A 15,463-nucleotide genomic window follows, 5' to 3' on the forward strand; every position below is an offset into this window, starting at 1 on the left:
AACAAACCCCACACATTGTTTATCAAAATAACTGGTTACAATATCAGTAGCCAATAACCTGTCGGCTACAGTTCTTTAGAAACTTGTTTTCTTACTTCCTGTGTGATTTCACATTGTTTTTATTCCCTTCCTAATTACACTTCTGGGAATAGTTTATTGATTATGACTCATTGCTTGAAATTACACAAAGGCTTGGAAACCCACTACTTTCTCCACTTTTGACAAGTGAATTCAAGCTATATTAGAGTTTTGGAGAGCTCAAGGAACCTGGTGTGCCAATCTTTTGACACAAAGGCTGATTTCTGAAGCTAAACTGCCCACACGTTACTCCAAAATTTAGAGTTGAGTAGAACTGAAGCATAAAGCAGCTTTGTTTGCTGCTTTTTATCTTAAACATTATTGAAAGAAAACGTAGTAAGCCCACATTATCAGTTCTTCACTCCTACTCTTTGTTTTTTCTTTTGATATAATTATCAATATATAATTTTCCAGGGTACTTTTGAACGGATTATATCCAGCTCCATATTGGATGAATTTCAGCTATTTACATGCTCTTACAACACTCAGCACAAACATTGCTTGTGTGATCTAGGCTTTGGAAAGTTATTTCCTAACCAGAGTAGGAATAAATGGATGTCCACAATTTAGGATACTTTTATTAGGCTGCAATCTCAATCCAGCTAACAAGGCTCAGATACAGTTCCTACTCTGTGCATATTTTCTGCTTGACCACAGATAGATTTGGGGTAGGGAAAAACTTCTTTGCAGAGCTTAGTGGGCTTGTTTTAGTTTTCCACTTCCCTCTGTTCCAATACAGATGCCCAGATGTGATGGGAGGATAAAAGGTAAAAAATGTTGGTGTTATTGTAGCTATTAAACTCTCTCAAAAATTTGATTGGATTCTCCTCTTTACATTCGCAGGATTATGCCAAATCCCAGATCTTGTACCAGGAAAAATATTCCCCAAGTGAGGTAACAGGGAACTCTGGGCTAGAAGAGGTTATCCCTTTCTGTACTATGAGAGCTGATTTCTTTCATATGATTTTTTGTGTTTTTTACCCACTAGTGCTTCACTAAAGTCCTGTAATATTTACACATTTCAGAACTGCGGCACTATTCTGGTAGTAAAGGCTTTATAATGATTTCAGAGGTGTGTTTAAAATATAGATATGTATTTATTTGTTGGCAAGTGTTGCTTAGCCAACAAGGATCCTTGTTTCTCTTCATAGACTGGCTTTGAGCCTCATTCCTGCTGGCAGAGTCCCAGTCCCTCCCAGTTCAGCATCGCTATGGACAGATCCATAGGATTCCCTCTAGCAGATCATCTCACACATCATTTTCTCCTCAGCTTGTTACTGCCATCATCACATAAATGCCTCTGCAGGCACCAGGAATCACTTATTAGGCTCTGATCCTCAACAAGAAGTGTGGAAAGCCTTCTTCAGGCTGCCAAAACAACAAATAGCTAATCCTCAAAGTTCCATATTAATTACAGTTGCAATAGGTAAGCTACAAGCACACTGGTGGAACAAAGCAAACACAACTTTCTTTCCTGAACACTTACATTTTAGGAAGCTCAATATCTAAACCTAGTCCATGGTTGCTGTTTGGAAGTGAAGCCACCATTGCTCTGATTCTGAGCCTCATATTGACAGATTGTCAACTGCTTTCCAGTCCACCAGACTAGAGGATTCGAAGAAAGCATATTTCAGATTTTGGACAACTAGTTTAAAGACTTGCCTATTTTCTGCCCCGAACGCTTCAGATTTGTTCAGTGTCTGTGATTCAAATACAAGATTAAGACAGATTCACAAGAAAAAACTATTAAGGCAGTCTTAAAAAAGATTTTATCTATCACAATGAAAGTTAAAATTGAAAGTTAAATTAAAAGCAACAATGCCAATGATAAAAAAATATGTTGATAGAAATGTTAAATAGGACAATTTTACTGTAGGCAAGTGGTTTCCAACTTCAATTGAATTCCTAATTAAAGCCATGACTGCTATTTATTGTGCAATATGCTTATTTGGTGCTGCAGCATCTGCTGCTTGAAAGCAGCATTCACCCTCCTCTCCTGGGTTAATTTAAGTTCACCCGCCTCCCCTCGGTTCAGCGCTGGCACTGGAGTCTCGCAGAATGGGAATTCAGCACATTGCAGAGATTTAGTACCTATTCTAAAGCCCAAATCTTCTTCAATAAACACATTCTAAATACTAAAAAGCTTGTTTAAAAGTGACAGGGACTACACGTAGAACATCAAGGTGTCCCAGTGTGTACCATTCACTGTGACGTGCATAGGAAGCATCCACAGTTTGAAGTCCTGTTCAGAGAATTGGATGATAAAGGGGAAAAAACCTCTCTTGGCAGCCCACAGTTCTCTCCCCACAAATGCAGCCACCCTGAAAACAAAAGGCAGGGCAAAGTGCTTCCCTTCTCCCCTCTCTACTTCTTCAGCAGCCTCAGGCACAGTGATTTATCACCAATGTAGCTTCTCTCCCAAGGAATCCTTTTGGAGCAGAACCACAAGACCCAAGCAGCGATGTGGGCTGCAAGGCTGGGCACTCCACAGACTCAGGGCAGGATCTTCTCTTTTCTCTGCATTTCTTTTGGAATTTAAATGAACAGACAAACAATTGTGGGGTAAAGCTGGGGTCAGTGTGGGAGACTTATTTGCCCACAGTCCCACACGGAGGGAGAAGGAGGAGGGCACAAAGGGGACAAGAATTGCACACAGCCGCACAGCTGGCCCTCCAGCAGGCACAGCATCCTCACCCCTTGCCACACAGGGCAGCTGAAGACAACTTGGCCAACGTGGCAGCTCCTCCAGGTAGGGGCTGCACACAAGAAAAGCCCCCAGGGTCACTGAGAACAGACACCCTTTCCTTCTCCTCAAAAAACTGAGGTTCTTTTAAAAAGATCAAGAAGATAAACCTCTAAACCCATATGAGCAAATACCTCTTTTTTGCTGGGGTAAGAAGCATGCAAACATCTGTGCCAAAAGTCAAGAGTTTTGCACTGTCCTCAGAGGAGTATAGCGAGTAGTGTCTGGTCTACAAGCCTACACTGAAGGAGATGGAGGACAAGCAGAGAAGTTTGGTTAAAGTCACCCATGAGGATGCTGCATAGGCATCTGGCAAGATAGACCCACCTCCTTCAGTGCAGGTAGAGGAATCGAGAAAGCATCACAAAAATCAGAACAAAAGCTGGAAATATGCCTATGTATTTTCCAGATAAGCACCTAAAGCAAAAGTGTTCATCTGAACTAATTCACACATGCTTAAACTTCCCCATGTTTCAGTTATCCAGAAGAAAGTGCCAGCACTGAACTGTCACCTGATTGAGGCCATCAGAGAACCAGGGCTGGAGGACACTCTAGAAGCTTCACTCCGTAACAGAGATACTGCTGAATCAAAACTCCCATACAATCCTTTGTATCTCTCTCAGATGATAATTCTAGTAGTGGATTTTTTGTTTATTTTTTGTTCCACGTAAAGAATCTAGTTCTTCACATGACAGGTCGATTTGGCTGCTCTGTCCAGGGCTGGCTGCACTAGGGTCAACCAGGAAATAGATCAAAATAACTGAAAACCTTTGCACAAAGAGCATTCTATTGCCAAGGACTATAGAATATTACTGAAACATTGAAGAATTTTCAGTGACTGTTTGGGAGAGGGAGAGAATTGTATGTTAAAACATAAGAATTCTCTTCCAGCATAGTTTAAATTGCTTCACAATACTGATTAAAATAACAGAACATTATAGCTTGCTTAACTAAACATTATATTTCTAAATCCATTTTCAATTGTTTTCCTTCAATTTAAATATTTTGAGCAATTGTATTGCTATTCATACCTGCTTGATTTTTTTTTATTAGAAATTAAAATGCATATTTTTTATCTAGGTTACAGAGTGCTGGTACATTTAACTCTTTCAGATCTGCAAACTGAGCACAGGAGAGCTATCAATGGTATAAATACAGTACCTGTCCATTAGATTAAAATATTTATTAAAAGACACGTTTTGGACATAATGGCAGTTCAGAGGAGAAAGAAAGGTACAAAGTGGGTGGAAGGAAGGGGGAGAGACAGAGGGAGAAAGGTAGAATAAAGTAAAGCAAAGAGTATAATTGATAGCTTCAAGATTAACATTCCATTTTTTTCATTCATATCCCTTCTTTACACTTTGGGGGCTCCTCTCCCTACCCCTTTCTTGGCAGGAAAAATAAAGCAAAAAAACCTAGAAAATTTAAGAAATAAGAAAGTGAACTGTTTGGGACTAAAGAAAAAGCAGTATCTTTTAGACTGAAATAACAGTGAATTGTAAATACACTTTTGTAGCAAGACAGGCACCTAGAGTTCTTCTCATGTAGCAAGGTAATAAATGCCAATACTGAGAGAGCCAGCCTTGTCTGGAGTCAAGCTGCACACCGCTTGAAAGCCAAAGGAGGGGTTTCACACCTCCCGCGTTCCCTTTTCCCCAGTCACCCTTCACTTCTCTGGAAGGCTTCTCCCTGATGGCACAAGTCCTCCCCACCACCCTTCATAAAGTGGGAATTCCCCCCGAGTACCTGGGTAAAGATGGTGTAACTGGCCCCACCGCATTTATACCTGAACATTTCTAATTTCCCTAAGTCAGCAGGGGACGTTCAGAGACCACTAAGTGCTGGTAACCACATCAAAACATTAATTAACACAACTATATTCCCACACAAATAAAACATTAATATGGTAATTTCTAGCCTACAACCAGCTGGTATCTTTTCCCCAGCTATATAGATAGTAGGATTAACAATGCAAAGCAAGTATTATAACAAAGTCAAATTAATATCACCTTTTCCCTGTTTTATAATTCAGAATCAAACAATAAATTATAGAAGTCCTTTAGAAATCCTCCCTCATGAAATACTTCTCCTGGTTCCATGCTCAAGGTATAAATCCCTTCCCACTGAGGTCTCCTGGTTTCCATGTAATTCAAGGCTACTCAGTAACACGGTCTCAGCCCAGACAACTGTGACCATCAGAGGGTCCTGCTCCACTTTCCACTCCCTGTCCCTGACTTTCTGTCTTCCCTCTTAACACTTTGGCGATAAAACAGCCCACATAATATTCAAAGGTAGTTGCTATGGATCTATTGTCACACAGACAAAGAACAGGAAGAGAAGCACTGTTTGGTCCAAAATAAAACGAAGGCAGAAGGGTTTTCTGCATGAGTGGTACTTGGTTACTACCTTTTTTTTTTTTAATCTTCTCAGGCTCAAGTTACACTTGTCAAAAAGCACACACATATATTTCTCTTCACTCTGCAATAATTTTGGCATTGCTTTCAATGATAAATGCATTTCATGAATGCTAACACATACATACATCATTTGAAAGAACTATGGGGAAAACAAGCAGCAAAAATATGAGCAATGTCAGTTAATGAAAAGCTCACATTTTCAAACTAGTGTTTGGCTAATTAAAATTGAATTAAGTGACTACAACATTAACTATGTCAACTATTTAGCATAAAAAGTTGTTAAATATATCATACTCTATGTAGGAAGATCCTTGCAATCTTTAATTGTAAGAAATAGCCATGTACTATTTAATTGCACAACTTAGTAGGACATAAAACTCAGTTACATGAATTATATTTAGTAAAATATTTTAAAACATGTTGTTTTTAAGATTGTGGAATTTTATGGATAGCATAATAGAACTGAAGCACATTCTTAATTACATAATTATTTCCATTTTCAGAGTCCAGCTAAGAGCATAACTGGCCTTGTTTTTAGAGTCTAAGGTAGAAAAAGACATGAAGTGCTTTGAATTCACTTACTAATCATTTTGAATTCTTACTTGAATCATTCTTCCACAAAATTTTGACTAAAGTTAATCCAGTATCAGAGTCCTCCAATTATTCATGGAATGCATGTTCCTCATGATCACACATACATAAATATATACAGAAAACTTTCAGCAACACTTGAAGTTGATACTAAACTTACCACAATTAACATGTTTAAAAACCACTTGAACAAAGCCTGACAAGCCTGAACATAACCAATAAGGATTAAAAAATAAAATTATTGCCATTAAACTTTTGACATGGGGAAATAGGAATTCTTCTTTTTCCTTCTTCCATAAAGAGACTATCATGTGTCTCCATCTACCACAATAATAATATTTTGTTTTCAAAATTAGAGGAGATCCATATCCTATACTCCTCCCAGTATATATAGGTAGCATTAACTTCTCCAAGAAGTCCATGCTACATGTTGCTATACATAAACAGCATCACCAGTCAGGACAGGTATTAGGGTAGAGAACCACCCAGAAAAAAAATCAGGTAAAACTCAACATTCATTAAAGTAATTCATTTTAAAAGCATTCTCCATCCTACTTATAGTGTGACTCACCAACAGCCAGAGTCCTGGTGTTGCACACATGGTTGAAGGCCAGAAGCAGAGATGAGGGTGACAAGAGCTCTTGCTGTTCTTGGAGCATTCCTGAGTCCCTCATCTCAGCAGTGCTGGTTTGCCTAATTTCACACGATGCCACCTGTCCTCTCTCATTATCAATCAGGAGGTTTGGTTTTTTTACCGCAATCCTAAGTGGTAGCAAGAGCTGTTTCCTAGCTCTACATACACCACTTCAATGCAACTCATCTATCACTAACTCACTTGAAAGCCATATTTTATGAAGCCTTGAGCTAAACTGCAGCTAATCATCTGGGCATGGCCCACAAAACCTACCAGTGAATATAGGAAAGTGAATAAACAGTAAAGGAAAAAAGAGAGGAAAAAAAAAAAGATAAAAGATTAAAGATTCTCTTCAGTTGTATTTAGAAAGGAATCCACAAGCAAAAAGACTTCACGAGCCTCTGACACTTTGACACTTGTGCCAGTCATTCATTCAGCAGCTTGTGCCAATTGTAGCACATGCAGACACGGTAAATGGGTGCACAAGGCCACACCAAGGTACCATATAACCACAGGCATCTTTCACGTATACCCAATTCCAGACTCATTTTCTGGATGTGCTTTTGTTAGCAGTACAGCCATTTAAACAGATATTCAAGGTTATACCAAAATATAGCATACATCTGATTATCAAAACCATCATGCACCAAGGCTACAGCTTGCCTAGCCTGCTGTTCATCCCCATGGGCAACAACCCTCAGACTCATGGCAATAGCCGCACTTTAGACTCAGCCTCTGAGAGATTACCAGCTAAATAGCACAATTAAAGAGCCAAAATACAGACCTTAACTTAACTGTTTACAAGTCACATGCAAGAAAGGAAATTAAAAAGAATACAAAACAGGAAAGAAACTTAAGTCCAAAGGAGCAACACATACACAGTCCTTACTTCAGCCTCTGCAGCTGCATCACTAGAGGGCAGTTCACAGACCCACCTGCACTCACACAGTGCCTCTCTTAAATTCTCAGGCTCCCCTTCTTTCCTTAGAAAGATCTAGCCATACCAGGTGATATTACTCAGGCATTTACCACTGCTTTAGCTCTGTGTCCTCCTTTTGGGTTTGGTTTTCTTTTTAGCATTAAATCCCTTTGTCAGTTTCCCCATCTCAATTTCCCCTGATTGTCTTGTTAAAATCAAACAATGCACGTTGTTGTCAGACTAACACATGCTGTCCTGGATAGAATTGCACAAAATTATTAACTATCAAAATCAAGTAGTCTTTATACCACTTGTTGAATCCATTCTACCTTAACAAAGGAAATCTTTGATTCCACATTTAAACTTGGTTTCTGAGTTTCAGAAAGAATATGGACATATAAAAGCTAATAATTACAAGGCAAACTGATACTTTTTATTGCCATCCTTTGTAGACAGGGTGATCCACTGGATGACAATTCTCTTCTAAAGTGTTGATTTATGACCATCTCGATTTACTTTACACATACTCTTGCATTATTATTTATCATGTCTGATGAGAATTGATATAAACTAGTATAATCAAGATTATTTTGGCATCCTTATTACACAAATACTTTTGGGTAAATTTATGAAAGATAAAAACCTGGTTGTATATTATTCAGAGCTACAAGTATCACACAGGGCAGTCATTTTAGTAACAACCTTCCTGGTTGTATAGTTCAGCAGCAACATCGATGAACTGGAGAGAGTTCAGCGGACTGGAGACATGAGAGGAGAGGCTGAGGGTACTAAATTTGTTTATCCTGAAGAAGGGGCAGTTTAGGGAGGATCTAGTTGCTGTCTGATACTAGCTAAGCCAGGGTTATAGCAGAGACTCTTCTCAGAGATGCACAACAAAAGAACAAGAGGTAATGGTCACAAGTTGCAGCAGGGGAAATCGAAATGGGCTAAAAGGAAAAAACATCACAGTAAGACTATTTACACACTGGGACAGTTTATCCAGAGAGGCTACAGAATCTCCACCCATGGAGATTTTAATTTTTTGTCTGCATAGGGCAGACAAATCCCGAGCAATCTGCTCTAATTTTCGGTATAGCCCTGCATGGAACAAGGGATTGGGCTTCCCAGCCCCACAGGTCCCTCCAACCTAAATCATCTGATCCCAGTGCATATGGAAAATAAAGCAGGAGAGTACCTGCCTATCTTCTGCTTTGTATATGATGAATCCAAGCAGCTACCACAAAGGTAAAGTCTCCTGAAGCACTTTTTTTTCTTGGACAAAGTAGCTGCCAGTTTTAAATATGACACCAAGCAGAAAATGCTTGAAAAAGGTAATAAAAAGATGGAGAAACTTGTTTAGTGGTGGTTTTTTCCCTGCATATTTTAAGAAGTGAAATACCTCCAGAGTTTATGTCCATCTGAAAGAGCTCTGCCTGTCTAAGAGAGGTATTTAGGCTCTTTCCATGGCTCTTGGATGCAAAAACATGTTGGTGGCAAGTGGCAGGAAAGGAACAGAATTTTTTGTATCCAGCTGTGTTTCTCTGGTGGAACACAAGAGACAGGATTCCCTCTGTTTGCTTTAGCTATTACTTTACCATGCACCAATAACCAAGAAACCCCTGGGTCATTCATCTCAAAAATCTTTAAAAAAATACAAGATAGTTACTTAATCTAAAAAAGTTTCCTCTGACGACTTTTGAGCCAAAATGGCATCATGTATTCTTAGGTACTTGCCTAAAAATTTTCAGTATAAAATCTTTCTTTCTTGAGGCAGATGACTTTGAGGGTCATTCTTATGCTAATCTCATAAAACAGTTTTTGGGTATCTTCCTTCCTGGTAGAACAGCATGTCATTTGGTCTTATCTTACACTTTTTTTCTCAGCTGTAATCTATGAGTAGACTGTCAGTCAAACCTCTGTGCTTGAATGTCTCTCTAAATCCAGGTTGACTCCTGGCTCTCAAACAGAAACACATTGCGACATGGATCAAAGCAGGTACTTATGCTAAAAATCACCCTGCAATGGGAGCTAGGGACATTTAAGTTGTCAAGCAAAGACAGAAGACCCACATTAGGAGGCTGCAGCCCAGAATAACTACAGTCTCCCTTTACCTCTGAGGGTAATGGCACTAGAAACCCATCTAGCACTTTACCAGTTACCAGTGTTGTTCTCCCTGAAGATCTGTTCCTTCCACGTGAATTACTAGAAAGCTTGCAAGCCAGGCCTCATATGGCAGACATCTTTCCTAAAATTTGGATGAAGAAGTGGTCGCAAAATGAATGGCAGCATTTAGAACTTTTTGTTCTCTCAGGGTTTTTTTATATTTTCCTATCTTCCTGAGACTGAAATATGAGTTACCAGCAGAAGATAATCTACTTTCCCTTGTCAGACAAAGCTAATGAGTTGTGTTTGTCACAAATGAAGCAAAGACTTGATGAGAAGCCCTCACACACAGAAGCTTCAAGAAAATCATGAATAATTTTTATTACATCTTCAATATGAAAAGTTTGCAAATCCATTTACTACCAGAAAAACAAACAAACAAAAAAAAAGATTCAATTCTCTTGTAGTATGAAAAAGTGCAAATACAAGGAAAGTCATTTTCCATGATTATATGATGATACATTCCTTTTAGATGGATATTACAAGTCAAGAAAGGTGAAAAGGTCAGCAAGATGGCTAAAGATATTATCAAGAGTTTAAGTAACAGTACTGCGTATTTATTGCTCATTATTACCTTTTGTATTACTTACTACAAATTGCAACTGGGAAGTCTGAGCCGATATTTCAGAAGAATCTGTATGGTTATATTCTATAGAATATGAAAGAAAGAAGACTTCACCATCCTCTCTGTGCCAATGCTAGTGACATCTGAAGTAAGCAAGCAGTAAATCTCTGTCCAAGGCTGCAACAGCAGAAAATGGGGTAAGAAATGTATAGCTGGAAAACTTGCTCTCTGTCTTTCCTGCTATCAGCTTTGTCAGCCACACTGTACTACCAGTTGACATGACTTCTTCTGAGCAAGACAGATACCAATTTTTATAGATTATCAAATCTTTATACCCTGAAAGGTGGTCTCCTCTCCTGTATCACTTCCATGATCTGAAGGTTTTATACCCTAGTGAATAATGCCCTAGTGAGTCATGCTGAACATATTTATGATGAGGACCAAAGATGCTGCTTCTGATGTAGAGCACTATGGTTTGGTATTTCATTCCAATAGTATTATCACTGCTGGGAATTTTGAGCTGCAAGGCAAGAAGTCCTATTTGAAATCCAACGTTTTGAGTTCAATTCCCCAGTCTTGACACTCAGTCTCTGGGGAACACGGATTTGAATAAAGTGAACGTGCTGCTTGTAAAATATATGATGCATTCTTCCTATGTGCAAGCCTGGAGTAGCCTTTACGTATTTTCAAGGAGTAATTTCAGATCCTTATATGAATAGCAGTTTCATTATGCATAACCAGAGGGTGTTAGTATTAATATAGTATTCTATATTTAATTGTACACTATACAGCTAGCAAATAACTCTTACACATCTTTGTAATCTAATGCACAGATTTTTCATTTTTAATTCAGTATTTTCCTTTTGTGTTTTCAGAATACACCTCCAGAAGAAGGAGAAGGAGTGGAGGAACCCTTAATCCAATTTCTGCCATTTGGGCATGAATAACAAGGGTGTGAAAACTGCAATTAGCTTTGGTGATGTGCCTGTAAGTCAGACAACCATACAACTGCAGTTAGGCTTTCTGAGATGTGAGGTTAGGTGCAAGGGAAATAATCTTAGTTTTTTCTAGTGATAACAGTCAATGAAGCGCAGTGTTTAGTCCTCTCCGTTTTCCATCAGGATAATGACTTGGATTTTCTGATACTCTAATGATTGCTTTCATCAGTCCCACCCACAGCTACAGGCAAGGCTCTAGGAGGCCAAAGCATTTTAATCTCTGTGCCCTCTGGTGCCTGCAATAGCCAACTTTCATGTCCAGGGAGATAGGATTTGTGGTCCAGGAAGCAGCTGTTTGGCTCTAAGATCTGACAAGGACTGAGTGACACTGAAACACAGAGAGGCTTACAAAATGTACATATTGCCATATCTAGCTCAGGATTTGACCTTCTGCATGAGCTGATGAGGTCAGTGTTGTCAGAAATTCCGTATCATAAGACATAGCTCCACCTTCAACACCAGCTTTTCAAGTATTGCCATATAGCTTAAGGGATACAACTTCATTGCCATTCAACTTTGTCTCCTATTAAGAACAAAAATTGTATAAGTCAGGAATTAGTAGAGTAGAGTAATACGTAAGCTGTCTTTGCATAGGGCTCTCTGCATTCAAAACTGCTTAAATATCTGCTTCTTTGTTACTCCTCCTAGAATATAGCCCAGATTTTTCTGATCATCGCCCCTGAATTCCAGGCTATGCTGGAGAATGGGGAAGGCTGGCTGAGGAAACTGCAACCATTTCAGAGGAATCAGACACAATCTTGTCTTTTGAAGTAGCGCATCCTAATGTATTTAGACAACTGCCAGGTCAGTCATAGGCCCACACAGTTTTGCATTGTTTACCAAAGAAGAAATTCAGTCCGAGATTTTTCTCTGAGGGACTGACTGCAACTCACTCAAGACCTGTTTGGAATCATATGAGAAGATGAAACAAAAACATTTGTCTAACATTTACAAGAGAAAAATTGCAAGAGACCTTTTATATTAATAAAATGCAAGTATTGGAAGAGGAAAAAAAAAAAAAGTTTATATCTATGCTGGAGTATAAATCCAGAGGGAGGTAGGAAACTAAAAAATGCAACGAAGGATTTATAGATAAGCTTTAGCTTAACAGTGAGGAATGACTTTTTTGTAATGTTTGAAAACTGCACCATATCCTGTCCTAGTTTACAACTCAGAATGATTTGTCCAGGAATGTATCAATTAAAATAAAAAATAAAAAAAAATTTTAAAAGGCATTTTAACATACTATCAGCTTTCCACTGGTTAAAATGTTTTAGTAGCAACATCAAAAACTCTCAAAATTTTCCAGGGAGTTACAGTTTGTTGCGAACTGGCTATAGTTACCGAGGCTATAGTTACCGAGGAATTCAGCACAGGTTGCTCTGTTTAATTGTGTAACAGGCTCTGTGAATGCCCACTCAGTTTCTAATTTTCATGGTACAGTCTTAATGATCGTAATGAGTGGAATCTTTTATTTATGTTGAACAGCTTTCACTGTAGAAGTCTTGGCCACCAGTACAAAGTCCGTGTAGCTACATGACCCCTCGGAAGGCAGCTTTGGCTCCACAGGATACCACAGCAGAACAGATGATGGCTCTGAAGCAGGAACGTAGGAAGAAATATCAGAAAAAGGTACTTGATGGTTCTAGGTGCAGTTCTGCAAAGATCTTACCTAGTGAATAAAATCTGTTTGAGACATTCCTACCCTAGTCATTGGCCCATGATCTCACTTTGGCACTGTCACTCACTCACCTTGTAGTCTGGCTTTAAAGAAATCCCCAAACCCACCTCCTCTTTGTCAAAAAGGCTTCAAAATGAAGACTTGCCCAGCCCGGGTTTAATTCCATTATGTGCCATTGTCTCTTAGACTCCTCTGTCCCTGAAAAACCCTTCTCCCCCTGACCTGCAGTCACTCCTGCCTCTCCCCTTAAAGTCTGTTGTCTCCACATCCCAGCTCACTGCTCTTCCTTCAGCACATGCTGCATCTCCCTGCCATGCAGTGATGCTGCAAAAGAAGGGACAAATATATAATTCAAAAGATCATCAAAAATCAGTTCTAGTGGACAATAATAAAATGCACAGCTATAGAATTACTGTATGACATCACTACAGGGCACAGTGAAGGTTGTTTACTTGCCTTAATTAGGTCTTTCCCTACTTTAACATGTTTGTATTTCTTTTGAGTTTATTCATGTCTATTGAATTTTGTGGGCTTGTACAAGTTGTTCTACGGATAATTACAACACCCTGGTTATTTCTTTTACCCCCAAGTTACTGAAATATACTCTGAACTTCAACTCTATTTTAACTCAATGTTTTCATTAGGGAATATACAGACCTTCTTGTATTCCAGAACTGAATTCTGTTAAATTATATTAAATGCAAATTTCATTTGTAATTTCTTTACTTTGAAACTGAAAAATAGTCAATTAAAGATCCTATTATAAAAATTAGTGGCACTCATCTACAAATCTCAGCTTGATATTTCCGACTAATTTTTTAACCTCCCAATAGTTGAATAATAAAAAAATATTTTGAGACACAAGTTATTTTTCACTCATAGGTAGGTGAGAGAAAGCTGTTCCCAGGTGAAAAGCTCTGTCAGAAGGACAGATATACCTTCTCCCCACATTATTTCTCTCTATGACAAGTGACTGACTTGGATACCAGCTGAAGCTCTCAGATCCTACCTTTCAAGTGCATTTGCCCACTAAAGAAGAATAGGAAAGTCCAGTGTCCATGAAGACCCCTCCTGCATCTTGGTTGGGAGTACCTGTGCTCCTGGGAGCCACAACAGCTCTGCTTATCCTACTGAAAAGGCACCAGAAGAGTCAGTGCTATCATCATACCCCATCTCCAAGACTTGCAGCTTCATATGAGTGCTGAAGGTGGAAGGTTGGAGGAGAGGGAAGCCACTGGGCTGTGATGCTAGCTGGACAAGGGCAGATTGTTCATTTTAAACAAGTGATAAGGTGAGGAGGAAAACCAGTTTTCCATGGCTGTGGAAATGCAAACCCATCTCCTCCAAATCTGTAACAGAATTTCCAGCCTCCGAGATACGAAGCCCTTACCAAACCTATAGGCCTATCCTATTCTCTATTAAAGAATTGGCTTTTGGACCTCAATTCTGCTGTGGGAATACAAATTTCTTTGTAAACTAAAAAGTGAGGGTTTCTCTTAAGTCCTTTTAATGACATCTGCATACAACTGGAATCTCACCTTCCCCCCTTCACCTCCAGATGTTACATTAATGGAAAGGTCAGTCAGATTATTGGTTTTTAGGGGGTCTTGGGGGGTAAATTTTGTCTCCTTTCAAAGGGAGAACCTGCTCTAATAGGTGCATTGCAGTCTGATGCTGCATAAGGTTCCCTACACGGCTTTGCCAATACTTTCAATCAGGATCTACAACAGGCCTGTTACTCCTGTGTGGGTCCTCCCCTCCACTGCAATTGCCAAGGTTATGAATTATGCCATCATGTATTGATTTGGACAAATGTCCACTACTGACTATGTCGGCATCAGTGAACTTGGTTCAAGGGTAACACAAGCCAAACCTTGGAAGGCTCAAGCTAAGCATTTAACCCACTGTGCGGTCCTTTCGCACAGTTTTTCTTTTTGATTCAGTCACACATTATGTACCCTGACTCCCATGTAAAAGATTTGTGGCAATTGCATGATGTATGAGGTGCCATTTGTAAAATATTATTTAGTGTAAAACATGATGTTTTTTCTGTTGATTTACAAGTTGGATTTATAAATCTGCACTTCTCACAGTTTGAGTTATATATCTTGCTTCTGATTTATAAAACCCACCAGTAAATCTTTAGCAGAAAGTTTTGATTCAGAAATCATTATTTTAAACATTAGATTTAGCTAAAACATTCAACTGCTTTATAAGTCATGAAATGGATTTACATACCCCAATCTGGATTTACAAATTCTACAGCAGATTTACAAATCATGCTGAGAAATTCCTAAATAAAATGCTTTCATTTATAAATCTTCACTTTGCACTTAGGATACAAGTGACTGATTTATTACTCTGAAGCTATACAATAATTATTTAGTTTATAAAATCCTACTTTAACTTAAAGTTCTGATTTATAAATACTGATTAGGTTTACTGCAATATAGGCAACAAAAAGTAAATTTTTTGGGTGCAGGGCTGCTTTGCAAACTGCTCCCTGCATCTATCAAAGGGAAGACATTTCTGAGAGGTCATAGGTAGCCAGTTGAGCATAGTCAGCAGCAGGGCAAAGAAAGAAGGAAAACTGGGACGAAGAAGCTCTTTATTGCTTGCTAATAAGCCCAAGGTTTGAAGATGGAACATTTTGACTAGCCTGTCAAATCATTTC

The sequence above is a fragment of the Nesoenas mayeri genome (assembly GCF_963082525.1).
Source record: "Nesoenas mayeri genome assembly, chromosome: 12".
NCBI lineage: Eukaryota > Metazoa > Chordata > Aves > Columbiformes > Columbidae > Nesoenas > Nesoenas mayeri.